This window comes from Manis pentadactyla, chromosome 7, assembly GCF_030020395.1.
Source record: "Manis pentadactyla isolate mManPen7 chromosome 7, mManPen7.hap1, whole genome shotgun sequence".
Taxonomy (NCBI): Eukaryota; Metazoa; Chordata; class Mammalia; order Pholidota; family Manidae; genus Manis; species Manis pentadactyla.
In genome coordinates, this window is record NC_080025.1 from 99,128,806 (window position 1) to 99,143,699 (window position 14,894).

At 42.2% G+C, this 14,894-nt stretch overlaps 1 long non-coding RNA gene across 2 annotated transcripts; it reads right to left on the reverse strand.

The window, feature by feature from the left end:
• Window positions 1-3,562: 3,562 nt before the first annotated feature.
• Window positions 3,563-14,577, reverse strand: LOC118908488 (uncharacterized). Of its 2 annotated transcripts, none has more exons than XR_005023204.2 (3): window positions 14,264-14,577; window positions 8,014-8,114; window positions 3,563-7,131 (listed from the first exon to the last, which is right to left on the reverse strand). It is a non-coding gene; the product is annotated as an uncharacterized LOC118908488 (long non-coding RNA). The 2 variants fall into 2 exon arrangements; XR_005023207.2 differs by lacking the exon at window positions 14,264-14,577 and adding an exon at window positions 13,831-14,004.
• Window positions 14,578-14,894: the final 317 nt, after the last annotated feature.

Consider the following 14,894-nt stretch of genomic DNA (forward strand, 5'->3'; position numbering starts at 1 on the left):
ATGCATATTATATCACAGGTTTTTTAAATGGGGAAGTCTCTTCAGTTACAGTGAGACATTTTTAGCTTTGCCAAACTATAGGTCTTCAAAATATTGTTTGGGAAACTGAGGAGCCCTGCTGGTCACCACCCAAGTCCTGATGCATCACTTACTGTTGGGCTTCAGTTCATTTCGCGCCAAACTGGTGTATGACGCACACAGAGATGCGAGTGGGCACATGTGTTAATCCTTCAGCTCTGTGGAGATCTGGCTCAACAGTATCAGATACATGAGAAAATGCCCTGCCTCTTGGCAAGGGTCCTGATTCTACCCTGCTCACACTTTCTGGTCTGTGACGGACAGGGTGCCTCTTTACCACCTTTCTCTCTCGTTTCTCCTAACTTGTTGATGTAGCTATCCGGGAAGCAGCCCTGGTAGATTTAAGGTCTAGGAAAGAGGAGTGTGGCGAGTACATGATGCCTGGCACATCATAAGTATAATTTTGTGAAATGTGTAAATGTGTGTGTGCACAGGAAGGATGCTTTTTGAAAGTTTTTACTTGAGGGCTATAAATGCAAACCTGACTTCAGGTTCTCTTCCTTTGTGTAAGGACTTGTGGATATGCCATTTTGGCTTGTAGCATAGGTATTGTGCTGAGAGAAGTCTAATACCATTTTTTTTTTTTTTTTACAATAGTGTCCATTTCTAGATCATTTAGAAAAAGTCTCCCCTCCTCTCCTTTGGATTTGCCCAACTTTTTTCTGTGGTCCACAGTTGCTTATTTGGACTCCAAAAGTCCTTGCAGAGGAGAGTCCTGCCCCTTTAAGATGTGTTCCCTGGGATTACACTGAGATAATGTACTTTTAAATGGAGACCCTAGAGACCTCAAGTCATAGACAGACATTGGGGCATAACTGCTCCTTTGCCATATTACTGAATGATGTGAAGAGAGACCCCACGGGGCATGTGAGTGCCCATTTTTGTTGGAAGAATATTTGGCATGCTCTCCTTTGTCATCTTGTCTAGTAGACATAATGCAGTGGTTTCTCCAACAAGAACCTTCCAGTGTTTGCCTGACAACAGTGTCTGTAGGCTAACAAAGATGTTGCCAACAGCACTCCAACCTCTCATCACCCTACTTCCCTTCTTCTCAATATCTTGAGCACAGACCACCCTTGAACTTTGATGGTCTCAGAGAACCCCATTTCTCCTGCTGCATTGGCAACATTCCCTTACATACTGATTTTTAATCTGTTATTTATTTTATAAAAACACACTAGTAATGATAATAGCTCCCTTCTGTGCACCAGGTATGTTGTACATACGATCACATTTCAATCCTGAGAGGTAGGGTAGACCTCATCGGTTCCATTTTCTAGATGCAGAAACTAAAAGACAAGGAGGGTGATATGGCTTGCCCACATATGAAGATTTAGTGCTCTGTCGCTGCTGGAGACTTGCTGCATAATCACGGTGGGCCCAGTTTTGGATCTGTAAATAGGTGTCAGTCTCTTAGGGGTCAGGAGATTCGCCTGCCTCAGAATCCCAGAAATTTCTCAGCCCTTTTTAAGAAGATATTGTCACTCTAGGAGGAAGAAAAGTCTAAAGTACACTTTCCAGACTTTTATCAGCTGCAAAGAAAAGGGACATACAATGTTGAGGGCCACTAACATGCCAAGAACACGTTCTCCACTCTGTAAGAAGTGGTCACATGTCACTTGGTACTCCAAGCACACTTCACAAAATTTTCCATTTTGTTCTCCCAAGTAGACTGGTTACATGGATGACCATAAATAACACTGCAAAGAAAATTCAGTGTCAACTGGAGGGGTTAAAAAAATTATTTGAAAATAAAGGGACAAGATGCTTAATTTATTAGGTACCAGCAGTTACTTTTATCTGCATTCCACTGAGTGAAAATTAAGAACCAAAACATATCCATCTGTTTTGTCTCCCTTATTTTCTTTCCTTTGGCAAGAGTAAAGGGTAGGAGGGGTTTAGCATTATCAAAAAATAGAATATTAAGTTCAAAAAGTATACATAATTGTGTACAGTATAGAAATACGGCTGTTGGGTGTTAAGGATACATAGATTTTATTAATATTCCTCATAGCAGAACTAAACCCGCAATTTCAAGAGAGTTTTCTTTATACATGAACACAGATATTAGAACCCCATGTTCATATCAAATCAGCTTCATATTGACTAAATTTCATCCAGTAATCATTTGAAAATTGACTTGTCAGTCAAAGGATCTCCATTCTAGTTCTAGTCTCTACTCTGCCTCTCCCTCTTATCTTGAACACGAAGTCTGAATTTCCTATAAAATATAGTAACCCCAAAATGCTAATACAGACTTCCCCACCTCTCATTTTTTTGATGTTTACATCTGCACACAGACAGAAATTGTGAAATAGAAACAACTTCTAGGGACTCCAACTTTTTCTTTTAATTTGTCTGAGTATTGGAAAAAGATTAAAACTAACTGATAAACTTACTCAAAGTTTTTTTTTTTAAAAAGGACTGACAGGGGTCTAGCGTTAGATCTTGGTGCACTTTCCCACAAAAAGAGTAAAGAGTGATGAGGCTCCCCATTACTACTAGTAATGTGTCTTGCTCAAGGGATAGGGAAAATGTTCCATGTTCCAAATGGGGAGACAGGCTAGGTCAGCACTGTCCAGCAGAACACACTGCAGTGCTGGCAAAGTTCTATTCTGTGTTGTCCAGTGTGCTAGCCATTAGTCACGTGGCTATGGAGCACTTGAAATGTGGCTAATGTGACTGAAGAATGGAATTTAAAATTAAATTATAATTAAATTTGAATTTATTTATATCCAAATAGCCATATGTGGCTAGTGGTTACCATATAAGCAATCAGCAGACATACCCAGTACAGCCAGCAAGGCTGAGAAAAGCTTCATAGATGAACATACGGCATTGGAGCTTCTGAGCTCAGTGGAGTCGGTGGAGGTCTGGGAGTTGCAAACCCAACCGAGTGGTTACTGAGGAAAACAGGCCCTGCAGGCAATGGGGAACTGCTCCACTGGAGTCAGCTGTTGCTATGTGGGAATGTGCATCCAGCATTGGCAGGTCACTTTTGAGCCAGAAATCCAAGTTTTATGTGAAATCTCCCAACTTTTATATGTGGACAATTAACTTTTTGACAGCACTAGGCCAAATAAAACACCAATGGCCTGGCTTTGGCTCACTAGTTTGCAATCTCTGCTTGAACATGACAAAGGCCTATATGCAAATAGTAATACAACAGAAAGTGAGCCATGCCAAAAATGAGTGCCTTATGCTTCGGAAGCCATCAGCAGACATACCCAGTACAGCCAGTAAGGCTGAGAAAAGCTTCATAGATGAACGTACAGCGTTGGAGCTTCTGAGAACCTGGATTATGTTCGTAAAAACCGGGCAAAGGGCCATTTGAACCTACAGGCTCTTTCAATCTATTGTCCTAGCTACAAGGATGGCCAGCATTTCCCAGCCATTTGTGCCTTAGAACCCATTTCATGGTGATGTGTACTCTTACAAATACCTTTATAAATGGCAGCATTGTAAAAAAAAAAAGGACTGAACAGCTTGATTTGGAACTTCTTAAATGATGCCTGTTTATATATGGATATGCATATATAAACTTTATAATAGTAATTATTTTGCCCAACTTTTAAAATAATAGTAATAATTACAATACTGATTAGCCTTTGTTAGGTACTTATATTTGGCTGGTATTCCAAATGCTAATAGTTTTTATACACTATTTCACTGATCCTTATAATATATGCTTGAAGGGAATACTATAATGTTTTATATTATGTAATATACATAAGTGATATTTTATATATATATATATATATATACACACACACACACACACATAAAAGCTTCCTTTTTAGATGAAGAAACTGAGGTTTATAAGATTAAATGGCTTTCAGCAGACCACACAGCTCTTTCAAAAATAAGTCCATCTGAGTTTGAGTGTTCACTAACAATGATTATATCATAGGATATTAGGACTTTATTTATTAAGAATATGGAGAAAATATTAAAATGTGAACAGTAATCCAACAAGTGGAAGAAAAAGTTAACTCTCAAACTAACAACTCATTATGCATATCCTTTCATCAGTCATTCCTTTCCGTTTAATAATAAAGTTATTTTTATAGTATAGGAAAGGAAACTAATGTGATATTTTGTGTGCTTCAAGTAGTGTCTGAATCCATTTGGATTCCATTCTGCCGCAGCCAATCCTTTACAGAAGTGAGGTTGTAATATAAATGAATGTACACTTGTACTAGAGGGAAACATATATAGTCTTTAAAGTTATTCAATTTATATTGCCACTCAGTTGTTAAAGTGTTGGTGAATGTAGCATGTATATAAATATGACACCAGTGACAGCTATAAAGATAAACCTTTTATGTTGTAACTTCTCAATTTAAGCACACAAGACTAAATTTGGGGAATAAATCATGGTAACAGGTAGCCACTACATTTATATGAAAATGAATAAATGTCTTATACTATCAGTTTATTAACCTATAATGAGTAGATACTTCATCATCACTTTGGAGATTTTTTGAAATACCTTGGCACAGTGGTGTTACAGATAATGCAAACTCATCTAGTTGCTAAGACATTAATTTTATAGCCTAAGAAATTGATTTTCTCAGCACTCAATAGCAAATTGGACTAAAAAAATCTGTGACTGACCCAACACATTGACCAGTTATGTGGAAAACCCAATGGGAGCGTGTTCAGTTATACTGTTCCTTTATCTGGGGGTGGTAAGGAGTGATAACGATTATACATAGTCAGGGAGGAGGATTAAAGGCACTAAGAGCCTTTTGGGCAAAGTGATAAGAAGCCTCCAGGAGCAAGTTTCCAGATTCTTCCCATAATAGGTATTATGGGCATGCTTCCTATGGTGGGGAGGGCAGGTGCCCACCGGCAGCCCCTCACATGGTGTACTGTGGGCAGCCATTTCTGTACCATGACATGAGGCGCAACAGAGGATCCTTTGGCCCATGTTTGCCACAGTGACATATTCTGTTGCTTAATAGTCCCATTATTTTGGGCTTGCCCAGAGATTAAAGTTTTAACTTCAGGGAGCTCTGAAATACAAATTTAGAGCTTTGGAAACAAGAAGATTGTTCAAAGAAAGACCCCGGGACATTCTCTGGGTTCCATGGCAACAGACTAGCTGAGACTGTGAGTCCCCTTCCCTCCAGCTGGAGAAGCTGCTCCCCAGCTGAACTTTCAAAGAACAAGAGGGCCCAGGATCTCCATGTCCTGGTCAACTGGTACTGCCCAGCGCGCCTCTGAAATCTAGTACCCAAGTATAGCTGGCACTGAGCTCGAAGCTTCCTGTCAAGGACTCTCTCATATTCACCCTAGTGAAAAGGAAACAACAGTGGGCTGGCCGCTGTCCTGGGGCACAGCCCCTGGCGCACACAGCCCACCCATCTGAAGGATGTGGAGGGAAAAGGGCCCCTGCAGCTGCTGATCCTGCTGCTGCACATGCCGGCCAGGTTTCCCTCTTTCCACAGGGCATCCAAGATGCTCAGAGCCTAATCTGTGCTCTCCATTACCTCTCCCAGTCAAATTTACAGGACTTTGTGGCACATATTCTGTGTGTTTCTTCCTGTCTGTATTTTCCCTTATATCTTTTCCATTTTTATCTTATGACCTGTAATTTTTATATATCCATTTGGAATGTGATGGGATAAAAATTAACGAAATACAAAAGTTTCATTTTCATATATATGTAAGAAAGAAGCATCTCCATCACATTCCTGCAAGAAGGAAAAACTGCCACCCCACCTCCCAGGTACTTCTAGCTGCTTTAGAGCCTGGTGGGTGCAGGGGGAGAAGGGCTGCTGTCCTGGGTGCTGGGTGAATCAGAACAGGGAGTTTCAGGGAGAAGCCTGGCACCTCTTGAGCAGCACATAAGCAACACCTCGCTGCATTTGTTCTTGCATTCCCATACAACAATCCCTGGCACACAGTAGGTGCCCAAAACAAGTTTGATGAATGACTGGAATGTCTTCTTTGGAAGGGGCCTACTCGGTGAAATGCAAAGGAACACAGAGTTCCTGGCTTCCCCTCAAGCTCCTTCTCACCCCTCACACTCAGCAAGTTCCCATGGAGACGCATCAGCTTCATCACCTGTGAACAGCAGCAGGCCTGGCTGTCCAGGGAATGACTAAATGGGCACGTTGTGAGAGAGCAAACCATTAACCCAAAGGATGGTACATAACCCCTTCAATCATCTGTTGACCCATGAGGGTGATTAATTGGAACCACCAACCACATCTGAATTGTTTTTCATGTCAAATTTGGAGGAAGCCCCACCTCCTGCCATTGAAAACTACAGCCAGAAGCCCTCTTTCAGAAGACATCCTGTCTGTGTTCCCTGAGATGCTGACAGGAGGCCCAGAAAATGAGCCCCAACTCTTTGCCAGCTGACTCAAACACACTCAATCTTGGCTCACTGGGGTTGGCAGAATTCAGCCACTTAAGTGCAATCAGAGGTCGCTGCAAATCAGCAATCTTTGCTCAGAGACCTTCCAGACTGGCTGCTCCTGGCATCCGTCCAAGTCCATCCAAACAGATCTGCAGACAATGGGAATGACATCTCCTGCTGTCCTTTAAAATGCGTTGGTACCAGAGCCCTGAGCATCCCCAGCGTAAGCCACTTGGGTACAAACAAGTCACTCAGCAGTTCCAATTAGGGACCAGAAAAGAAAGGGGTAAGACTTCTCCCAGGGGTCTCTAGCATGAGAAGTGAAGGGCGTGGATCTCACTAATAGATTATCCCCGATCTCTGGATTAGGAGCCAGACAGGCACAGAGCGCGCATTAAAGGGCGAATTGGCCTTACAGCTCCGTGTGTTCTCATTAAGACAGCTCGGCCCCACATCAGCTCTGGAGCCGTTTTGGCTGCTGAGTAGCTAGGCTTTATTTTATCACCAGCAAACAAGCCAGGGGCAAACCAGTGAAACTATCTTCAGTCTGTGATCAGAATTCTGCTGCTCCCCCTGGGTCCTCTACTTTGCAGGGAGATTCTGTGAGGCAATGCCCAGGGAAGGGCTGAGCAGCCATGCCAATTAGCACTGACCTTCAGCCTCGGGAACACTGAAGAGTTGTGCTGCGGGTAAAGGGAAAAATAGTTTATCAGCATGGAAAACACATCTTGCCACATAAATGGTGTCTCTCCTGGGCAGTTTAGTACTCACATAAATACAACTTTATATCCCAGGATGAAAGAGTAGAGAGAAGAGGCTGCCAGATGGTGACTAAAGCCCTCTCCCTAATGTATTCACCAGGATCCTACCTCCTCAGCCTTTTAGGGGAAGCAGGGATAAAACTGGAAAAGAATATTGGTAAATGCATCAGCTAGCTATTCTGAGTAACAGACCTAAAACATCGTATTTTGACCAGGAACCGTAATTGGTTCTGCTGGTGGTCAAGGTTTGGCACGTCTCAGCTGGACTTGTTCGTGCTTCTGCAGTCAGTTGGCTTGGGGGAGGGTTATCAGTCTAGGACGGCCTCAGTGGGAAGGACTCGCAGTCTCCCACTTCACCTCTCATCTTGCAGCAGACCAGCCTGGGCTTTTCTCTGTGGCAGAGGCACGGTAACGGCAGACAGCTGAGGGCGAGGCTTGGAAGCTGCACGCCAGAGCCCCCAGTGCATTCTGCGGGCGACGCGAGTCATGTGGCCGAGCTCATGCAAGGGGTGGGGAAATAGATCCCATCTCTTGATGCCACAGCTCACAAGGCAAGGGGCACAGACCCGGTGATGGGTGGAGAAATGGGGCCATCAGTGAAAGTCACCTGCCATGATGGGAGAAAGAAATGAAGGAAGTAATGTGGGGAAAAGAAGGAACAGGTTCAAGGCGTCCAAAGGAACGTGATGGTGTCTAGCCCCTGCTGGCCTTCTTTCTTTTCTGCCCATTCCCTCTCCTCTTCTGCTCAAGGGTTGGAAGGTTGAATGCATATTTCTCTAGGAAAAATTTGCTAGGTCTGATTACCTGGGTCATCATTCATCTCCTTTCTTAGGAATGCATCTCCTCAGGCACAGGGCACACATCCCAGCAGGCAGCTTTGAGGCCAACCAGGGTCAGGAGGGCTCCTGCGGCAAGGAGAGATCTCTGAGCTCCAGAGGATACTCAGGCCACTTTTGGGGAGGAGTGGGAGAGCAAGGAGGAGGATCTCAGCATCACCCTGTAAGATCAGGCCCCTGCCGGCCTGTCCCGCACCACCACTTGCCGTTTCCTCTCATGTGCACCTGCCACCTGCCATGCCTAAACTCCCTTCAGGCCCTGCAGTGGGCTGTACAAACAGCTCCACATCTTCACGCACACACTCCTCTGCCTAGGTGAACTCTCCCCACCCAGAAAACTCCAATTCGACCCCCTAGTTTCAGGGAAAAGTTCACACACTTTTCTCTGTACTCCCCAAACTTATCTCAACCAGAGCACCCATTACTCTACTGTAATTGCTTACTTTTCTGTCTTCCTTGTGATTTGTTAGTTCTTTTAGAGCTGACCAAAAAAAAAGATCTTTAGTGTCCATATTTCCAGGGAGAACCATGTCTTTGGTCTCCATATTCACAGAGCTTAATTCAAAGCCCACCATGTAGAAGTGCTTAATAAACACTTCACTTTCTCCTTGGGGAACACTATAGCCTTTATTTATGGAGCAAGTGCAGGTTTGTAAAATCCTTAATTTACCTCTCCTACACCTCAGGAGCAGAGCGGACTTGTCTCATACCAGTTTTGTACTTGACTTGGCCATATTGTAACAAATTCGTCTAAAGTCAGCTGGCTCCTAAGTGGCAAAGTAAGACCGAATCTCCATCTTCCACATCTCAGTCTAGTGTTTTTTCTCTTTAATTCCAAGTTTAAGATGCATTTCCTTAACTTTTAATACCCTTACCTCATTCCAAAAGAGAATTTATTCTCAACAGATATTTAAGCACCAATAATATGTCAGGTACTATTTCTCAAGCTAAAAATGTGATGATGCATAAAACAGACCAAGTGGGAGTCAGGCAATAAACAGTAATTATTCATTTATTTACAAATGAAATTATTTAGCATTTACTATGTGCCAGGGGCTATTTTGTGTGTTTTTCATTTACATGTGAAGAAACTGAGAGGCACAGAGAGGTGAAATAATTTGTTCAAGGTCACTCAACTGTAAATGGTTAAGCTGGAATATGAATCCAGTCTGGCTCTGCTCATAACCACTTCCCAGAATGCCTGATATTAAATGTTTATAATGTCAGGTCAGGATAAAGATTCTAAAATAAGTAAAGCAGGATAGAAGGCAAAGAGTATCCTGCTTTAGACATGCAGAGGCCTGAGTAAAGGGAAGGAGTGAGCCTGGGTGGGGAAGAGTATGGCAGGAAGAGGGAACAGCAGTGCAAAGCTCTGAGACAGGAAATTGTTTGGTGAGTGTAAGGACTAACTTACACCACTGTGTGAACAAGATGAGGACAGATGGAAGATACATTTAGAGAAGTGATTAGAGGCAATATTAGATGGATTGCTTTTTTGGCCATACTAAAGAGTTCAGGTTTTATTTTAGTATGATTTGTGGTAGCTTATATAATTAAAGTGATATAAAGAGTAAAAATAATCAAATAAGTGAGAACAAGAAGGGATGTGGGTCATTCAGATAAAGATTTTAAAAAAAAGGCAACACTGAGGGTAAAATATATGTAAAATGTAGACCTTACATTTTTCTAGTATATGTAAGTCATACACTTTGCTACCAGCATCAGGCTACAAATTTAAGCTCGAGTTTCCTTGTGGCCATTGCAAAGAGGGAAATCTGGACAGCTCTATGCATTGTAATATCAAATGACAAAATGAAAGGTGTTATTTAGATACACCTATTCCTAGTACTGAGACCTTGAGGAATTCTCTAGCTGACTGATAAAGTGAATTGGGATCCTGAATTGATCAAAAGGAAAATTAAGGCATTTTGTACCTAGATAGGGGTATTTTGTAACTATATAAAGTTTGACTTATTTGCTCATGGTGAAAACACTGAAACTGAATATTAAATCTTCCTGTCTTTCTTTATAACAGAAGTTTCAATCCACACAATTTTACAAAGACCACATTTTGAGGCTTAGATCATGACCATGATGATAAAAATGGTTGATTCAAGAAATGGTTGATTCCATGGTTTAGGTTGGTCTCAGCGGGGATGGGAGGCAGTCTGGTCAGTGTTTGCACACTGTCATTATGATGGCCAAGAAAAAGAAATTGACCACATAATGATCCCACAGAAGCCAGGCAAAGGCAAGGTGTTTCTCAAATCTGGCATATGAGAAAAGAAAGTGCTCTTCTATTGCATTCTCTTGACAATCATTACTGCAAACCAGTTTTTTTTTCTTTCTGCTTTCTAGAAAATGGAGAAAACAGGCAGATTGGTTAACTAAGCCATGAGGAGGCAGTTTCTCCACCAACCTGTGTGCTCATTAATACTCATAACTCCTGTGTTTTGAGCACTCTCTCCATTTAGACAAGTTTGATTTCCTTCAATGCATTCCTCAGTAAAGCTCTTTACCTTCTGGAGGCACTTGATAGGGTTTAATGAGGTAAGTAAGGAGCCGCACAATCCTTGTACGGTGTGCCCCAGATTTTTGACAACATAATAGAACACTTGAATTCATGTAAGTTGTTGAGGCTACTTAGAAACTACATTATAAATTGCAATGCCAGAGCTCGATTGGTCCCTAGTGACCGAAGAAAGTCCAGAGCTGATGGTGGAGGACCTGGGATCATGCACAGAGGTCACTGTTGATGACTTCTCCAATGAAGAGAGAAAGAGAAAGGAACACGGGGTTGGGAGGGAACCCACACTCTTGAAGCAATCTTCTTCAGCCCCCTTCTGATTGGTCTTCTGCATTGCTCGATTCTGTGGTATCCCCTTCATCCAATCTCCCTTTTGTCATGGAAGAGGCAGACTGGGAAAACACCATTGCGTTTATTGTTAGAAGTCACGGAGCCTTTCCTGAGGGCAACTGAAGAGCAGGAGAGGCAGGAACCAGACTCAGAAGGAGCCGGTGGTGAGGAGAGGGAGGGTGTGGAGAACTCACAGGAAGTGGCAGAGATGGGAAGGGAGAGATTGTGGGGGGTCTGAAGATGCAGTGTGGTCAAGAGCCATTCTTTTCCCAAAATAGAGGAGTCCTGCTGCACATGGACAAAAAGAAGAGCTCGAGAGGACAAATGAAAGACAAAGGCTAGAGTCAAGAAGGAATAGACAAGAGTTAACCTTGGGATTAGCCTCAGAATGGAAACAAGACACTTCTGAGACAGGTTCCACGGAAGAGGACACAGGGGTTGTTATTTTGAGGAGGAAGGAACTCCTGCAGTCCAAGCAGGCTCATTCTTCTCAGGAAAAATAGGAGTGTGTGTGTGTGTGTGTGTGTGTGTGTGTGTGTGTGTGTGTGTGTTTGGTGGTGGGGTGAGGCTGGGGGTGGGGGGGCACCTGCCAAGAAAGAGTGAGGAAAGGCAGGACTAGGGCTGGCGGAAAATGGGAAAATGCTGAGAAGGCTTCTGTCACATGGCGGAGAGCTCTTAGGAAAGGGCTGGGCAAGGAGCAGGCTCTCAGTACAAATGTGTGGCAATATCTTGAACAGTGTTTAGAAATTAAGAACAAAATTCAACCCTGACCAGATATAAAAGCAAGCAGATTTTCTCTGCTCAGGTACTCAGGTATGAGGGGAGTAAGGGGGAAGAGAAATCCTTAGCAGATTTGGGAAAGATCTCAACAAATGTTAGCTACAGTCCAAAGCAAAAACAGGAAAAGTTAAGTTTCTAAATTTTCTAGCTATTCAAGTATATAATACGTTTTCCTCCAAACAACTGAGTTGATCTTCCATAAAGATATTATTTCTCATTCTACCCCTTCTTTCCATTCTCTCACATTCATTAGGTGCATTGGACTGTGGACTGTGCCAGGGACTATTTCTAATAAAATTCCTACATGTATAGGGCACTTTATTCAATCTCTTTTGATCTTCATGAAATCCCTTCAGAGGCAGTAGGAAGGGTTATATCCATCTCTATGTCATGGATGAGGAAAGAGACTAAAGGCAGGCTCAGGAAAGTGATTTCTAACCCTCTAGTTTCCTACATGCTTCCCCAGCCCTGACCCTTCCTTCTATCAGAGTTACAGTTATTCACTTAGTCTTCCCGGCTCTGATGGAGCAGCTCCGTGAGGGCAGACTAGGCATCCTGTTCACTGTCATCTTCCTAGCGGGTCCTGTTTATCGCTGAATCCCCCATGTTTAAACATGTAGTAGTTAGCAGATTTGTTGATGGTCTTTTTTGAATCAATCCATTTCTTTAAAGAAATTTTACAATCTAAAGACTATTGTAAAGCTATATGAATTAGGACTCTTGGATTTTTAACATATTCCTCCAATATTTTACAGTGGTATCACTCAAACTTAATCTAACAGCATATCTGACATATGATAGATAATTTTTGTTGTGGTTTGAAGAGTGGTTATATATGTGAAAAGCCAGAACCTAAGTCTAGATGTTCTGACTGCAAGTTCACATTCATTCTACTTTTCCCTGCTTCCCCGGTGTAACAGGACAGTGCCTAGAACATGGTGGACAACTAATTATCTATTGAATGAATCAGTGAACTAGTATCACTTGATACAGGACTAATATCTGTACAAGTAACTATTCGCTGGGTCATCATGATGAATATCTTCCAGTGACACCTGTGATATTCAAACTCCACTGTTACCTAGCCAAGAATGATTATGTTTTAGTAGAAAAATAAAAAATGGACATAGGCAATGGTAAAATGGAACCAGAAAGCTGATAGGTGCTTCCCTCTCCAGGGATGTCATTAACTGAAGGAAAGGACTTTAGTTATCTTGTTTACCTTTTTGACATTAGACAAATAGGTAAATGAATGTCTTTTTAAATTTTGCATAGTATACCATGGATGATTGCCTGGCTGAAAAAAATCACTAAGCTTCTAAGCCTTGCCACGCTTTCCCCAGTTGGCTCAGCTTTGCCCCTCCTCATTCCCTGGCTTCAGTTCCCTCATCTGCAGAATGGGGATACAAACAACCCAAAGAATGATGTGTTAACTGAAAAATTCCATATGGCAGAGAATCATAGAAAAGGATAAATAAATAGCACAGGCACATTTTATTTTACTCTAAAGCATGGACCACATTGGCCTCTTCTTTCAGTATGGATTTGCCCATGGAGTTTTCCCTAGTCTTGCTTAAATCAATTTCTTTAAAGAAACTACAACTTGAAGACCCTTGTAAAATTATATGAATTGAGATTCCTGAATTTTTAAACATTTTTTCATCGATATTTTATAGTGATCTCACCCAAACTTAATTTGGCTGCCATTTTTTGTTTAGCAACTCATTTTATGAAATCTTTCCAAATCTTTCAACTCTATTTTTATGGGAACAACTCTCTGCCTCTTTGTATTCATAGCTCATCAGTTTTAAATTAAATATAAATAATTAATTATAAGTAATTAAGTATATTATAAATTAAACAAGTAAAACTGCTAAAAATAAATTTAGAAATAACTACAACTCTTGGTAAGGAACAGAGGGTCATGAGCATATTAGAGCAGTAACTTTCAAACTATTTGAATGCATGTACAGTGTAAGAGAGACATTTGGTCTAGCTGCACAATACATAGATGCAAACACATACCTACACACACACACACACACACACACACTACTATACACTTGCATAAACACACAAACACACACACTCATACAAATACAAGCACACCCATGCCCTGAAACAAAAATTACAGAAAACATAGCTTACCCTTATGATGCATCATGCATTTGGATATTTTTTCTTCTACTTTACTACTTGCTTTTCTTTTTTTTGGAAAAATCCTGGGTACAACCTACCCAATTATTATGATGACTCATGGATCTCAACCTGGAGTTTGCCAAGATCCTGAACTAGAGAGTCAGTTTTTAGTCACTAGTGTTGGGTTTGATGTAGCTGTCAGCCAGCATGTGAAATGGAGGGGATGGACCGGTCAGCCGGCCTGGCAAGCAGACTGAGCAGGGCTGGTTAGGAGAGCTTCTCGTGTATGTGGAGATGCTCTGTGAATGTGGACAGAGCTCTGCAAGTGTGCAGACTGAAGGCAGGCTTGGGTTTCCTCTCCAACAAAGCTCCTGGTGATCTCAATCCGCATGTAGATCCCCCAGTAACCCCAGATAGTAGGAGATGGATTTCCTCTGCTCACCTCGGGTAGTAGAAGCCAATCCAAATGGAAATAGTGCTCTAGGCCCTTCCCAGAGGGAGAGCCTCCCAGCTCTGATCTACAGAGACGCATCTGGCTCTGCCACTTGCACCTGGTGGCTCAGCAGAGCCAGACAAGATGACTGTATGTCACATGCTGAGAGGACTGTCAACCAGGCCAGAAGTGACTCATGGGCCATTCAGCTGTTTGTATAGGAAAGCATGAAAGACTCCTCCAGGGCCCAAGATGAAACCTGAAGACAAATGGAAATTCTAGAAACAATCCCTGGCTGCAGTTATCCATCCAAACCAGACAGGAGTTGTCCAACTTCCAGAGAGTCAGAAAAGCTCTGAAAGAGCTTTATCGACTTCGGGGCGCTACACAAACAGAAGGACTTTTCAGTCCTGATTTCATTCTTTGACACTGAAAATTACGTCCTGGAACTGTTCATTCCCATCTCAATAAGGCTTTCAACACCTGACAAAAAATGAAACCTGCTATCAGCTGAGGCCTCCCTGCCTGCCCCTTATTATCCGGATAAGAAGGGCTGGAAACTCCATTGCACACTCTGTGGCCAGCCAGGGCTTTCCTTTTACATTTCAATGAATTCTAAAGAGTGGAGGATGATAATTTT